A 3919-nucleotide genomic window follows, 5' to 3' on the forward strand; every position below is an offset into this window, starting at 1 on the left:
CTTCCTCTCTCCTAAATATACAAATGTGTATATACAGCTTCACAATCATGATGTGTTGAGGTCAGTGCTAAATAAAAAAAAAATGCATCCGACAAAGGTATAGTTTGAGATTGAGTACACAAAATTCATTCTAAGTGAGCCTATATATGTCTTGTAGATTCCAAGGGAAGGCAAGTATAGCAGGGGGCAGCAGAAACTCAGGCAGGCAGATAAAAAGTTTGCGGGGATCAGATGGATGCAGCTGACAGAGGATCGGGTTATTTGGATAGATATGGAAGAGACATCTATACAAGCAGGTATATACACAACTGCACAATTATGATGCATTTGCGGTCAGTGCTAAAAAAAATTCCACCCATCAAAGGTATAGGTGGGGAGTGAGCACACAAAATTCATTCTAAGTGAGCCTATATATGTCTTGTAGATTCCAGGGGAAGGCAAGCGTAGCAGGGGGCGGCAGAAATTCGGGCAGACAGATGAGATTAGGAAGTCTGCGGGGATCATATGGATGCAGCTGATGTATCTGCGGTCAGTTCCAAAAGAAGAAAAATTCTACCCGTCAAAGGTAAAGGAAGGGAGTGAGTACACAAAATTCATTCTAAGTGAGCCTATATATGTCTTTTAGATTCCAAGGGAAGGCAAGTTTAGCAGGGGGCGGCAGAAACTCGGGCAAGCAGATGAAATTAGGAAGTTTGCGAGAATCATGCACCTGGCACAGGATCGGGTTATTCGGATGGATATGGGAGAAGCATTTGCCCAGCAGTGGGTGCAGTCAGGCTAGTGATATCAACAAGACTAACAACTGGATGAGTTGGTACTGATTCATCTTAAAGCCAGCCAGAAGACGAAACACGTGAGAGGAGCACAAGACAAAGTTTGACTAACAACTGAAATGTTACTGAAGGAAAGAGGCAAAAGAAGATTCGCACAGAAATGCACGTGCACGAAAAACCCCCAAAGCAGTAAAAGCGTGGAAAGCAGAAAGGGTCTAAAAAATCAAAATCTAAAAAAAAGCAAATTCCTTATGGTCAAGAACCACTCGTTACAAAAGGGAAGCCACAGATCCAAGTCCAAAGGCACACTATACTGCAAAGGCTAAGGACGTGTGTGTGGCTAAGAAATCGGTCAACAGTCTTTTGGGGCCTTTTTTACATGTGCATCTCTGTGCAAGTCTTCTTTTGCCTCTATCCTTTAGTAAAATTCCAGTTATTAGTCCAGCTGTCCTGCAATTCTCTCTTCTCATATTTTCCGGCTTGTTTCAGAATGAATAAGGTGATGACTCTACAAACCTTGCACAAACTGGAAACCAGTGTAACTGTCAGATGGAAACCTTTCCCTTATTTGGCTTGCATTACAAATAGGGAGGACTTTACTGTGATGTCTGCCGAGGCATCCCTAAAGCCAGTGCGCAAGCTGGCTGTAGCAGATGTAGTGGTGCCTCCTGTTGACAAGAGAAAAAGCAATATTCACTTTTCAGCATAGCAAAATGAAAATATGATTTAGGTCTTTTACAAATTTGAAAGTTATTCATGCATCTGTACAATTAATTCCCGTCTAACAGAAGCTATACAGTGTAACTTTAACTGTCAATTTATTCGCCCTGGAAGTATGGCAAACTTTGAATTCTGCTGCAGGTGATTGAGAGAGAATGAGACCCACCCAATATTAGAACTCCAGTGCAATCACAATTTGCTACTGCAGCAACATAATGCCTGAAGGCAATGCAGCTTTTGACTGACAAAACCTGGTAGTCGTCTTACACCCTCTATACTAGTGTTGTGGCTGATGTCAATGTCCACGCTGATATCATCCGCATAGCACGAAGATGTTAAGTATGCGACTTATGCATTAAGCAGCTCTGTGCATGGAGTCATTCTATTCGAAGGAGCCATAAACTACAAGTGCACTTCTGTCAACAGCTCTCAGTTGTTTTCCCACAACACGGCACGTGCCAAACTTTCTGCAAGTGCCGCAAAACTACTCTATAACTTCATTTGCTAACTGTAAAATTTCCAACACTTACTCAAACTGTGGAAGTTTCGGTGTACTGGCCTTTGGGAGAACGTCTTTCTTTCTTTTTTTTTTTGTTGTTACATTTCAGCACATGTAAAATGTCAGTATCAAAGCATTTTGGAGAGGTTTAGTGTGTGCAGGTGTTGATGATGGTATCAGTGAAGTCAATTTTTTAAATTATATTTGCACACTATACAACACTCACCTAATGCAAGTGGGTAAAAAAAAAACTAGCAAATAAAACTTTGAGTGCTGGTATGGTGATTGTTCTGGCAGCAAGTGGGGACAGGCTATAACAAGAGTTGTCGGGCTAGTTAGTGATCGTCTGCAGAAGCCAGTCCTGCTCTGTGTTTTTTTTTCTGTGTCGCTTTTTAGTGCATTTTCCCACGGCTTCCGCAGGAGACAGGCTACTTCACTGCATGCAATTTCACTTAGCATAGAGTCCTCCGAAATGAGATTGCTTTTGTACTTATTTACTGCATTTCTTGTGGCATTCCTTATGTATTTATGTTTTGAAGTGCTGCACTTGCTGAATGTCATACCTGGCTAATAAAACAAGCAAATGTGTCCGGACAGCGCCCCCCCCCCCCCTCGTTACTTCACATCAATGTGCATACCCTTTTCATTTAGCAAGTTCACACTATCAGATGATGCGTGTTTTCTCATTTACTCGTGCATGGAATTAAGCAAACCAGTAATTTGCATGGTGAAACGTCATGCTCATGCGCTTCTACGAAAACAAGAAAAATATGAAAACCAGCGATGTGTTCGCGCTAACGTGGCGCAATATCAACACTGTAGACAGTGTAGATGATCGCAGGTAAGTAACGTTAAAGGGGAAGCTTTATTTTATTAACACTGCCTTCCGCAATAGATTTCATTACAGCATTTCTTGCTCGAGAAAATGAAAAACAGGTGCCGCTTGTTCAAGTTATGTCGCCTTTCGCTCAAGGTTCTTACCTTGTGTTCTCGACTAGCAGTCCATGATCAAGAAGCATTTGGAGTAAATGCGGATGATCTGTAACACCCAGACGGCTGCTTCAACTACGTAGTCGCCGCCGGGATCTCGCCAGATGCTCTCAAGAGCAGTCGGCATCGGCACGCACCGCCCGCAGCTGCACCTGTTCGAAAGCTTCGGTTAGCGATTGCGCACTCTCGCAACGGTCAAACGTAGGCTAGGCTGCAAGACTCGGACATACATACCAATGCGTAGTTCCGAAACGGCTGGGATCGGCAGGCTGACGGTCGGGGCTTCTGCAAGCCGGAGTTGTGCCGCGGTTACCGCGGCCTCTCGACACAAGTGTTACTGTACCGGTCGCTCGCAGGGTCCATCTTCGCCGACCTGGCACCCGAAAAGTTGCGTCGGCGTAAGGCTCAAAGCCCACGATGTAACCATGTTTTAACAGTAGCGACTATATTCTAGTTCACTATAGCAGCACAGCGACGCTGGAACCCACGGAGGAACCTAGGCGTCGGCCATATTAAAAAAACCCTGTGTGAGCGTAGAGTAGGGCACAATTAGAACCTCTAAAATACACCGAGCTTGGTCAACTTTGGCTCAGCAGGCTCCGGCAACGGGAGCTTCTCATTGGCTTAGCGCTATGACGTATGTGTTGAGTTGAGGAGGACGCGCGCTAGGAAACCGAAATTCTGTTTTTGTCGCTATTAAATCAACGCGGGCGATGAAACGAATCGAGGTATATTATATGATGCAGGACAAGGATTTCATTTAACTAAGCCGTGCAAAATTTCCGGAAAACGTTTCACGACCCCTTTAAAGAAAGTCATGGGAAGGAGCACCAGCGTCCGCACGTGCCTCGTGGCTCCGTGCAAAACTGGTTAGCAAAACGTGTCATGCAGCTGTAAAATACGAAGTTCAAGGGAAAAAAGTCCTTTCTTGAGTTGA

At 44.2% G+C, this 3919-nt stretch overlaps 1 long non-coding RNA gene across 1 annotated transcript; it reads right to left on the reverse strand.

Annotated features, from left to right (window-relative positions):
* Window positions 1-946: 946 nt before the first annotated feature.
* On the reverse strand, window positions 947-3711 carry LOC146171725 (uncharacterized). Its single transcript, XR_014702763.1, has 3 exons — window positions 3217-3711; window positions 2974-3134; window positions 947-1441 (listed from the first exon to the last, which is right to left on the reverse strand). It is a non-coding gene; the product is annotated as an uncharacterized LOC146171725 (long non-coding RNA).
* Between the last annotated feature and the right edge of the window lie 208 nt (window positions 3712-3919).

This window comes from Amblyomma maculatum, unplaced genomic scaffold, assembly GCF_055883805.1.
Source record: "Amblyomma maculatum isolate TAMU_Amacu unplaced genomic scaffold, ASM5588380v1 scaffold_18, whole genome shotgun sequence".
Taxonomy (NCBI): Eukaryota; Metazoa; Arthropoda; class Arachnida; order Ixodida; family Ixodidae; genus Amblyomma; species Amblyomma maculatum.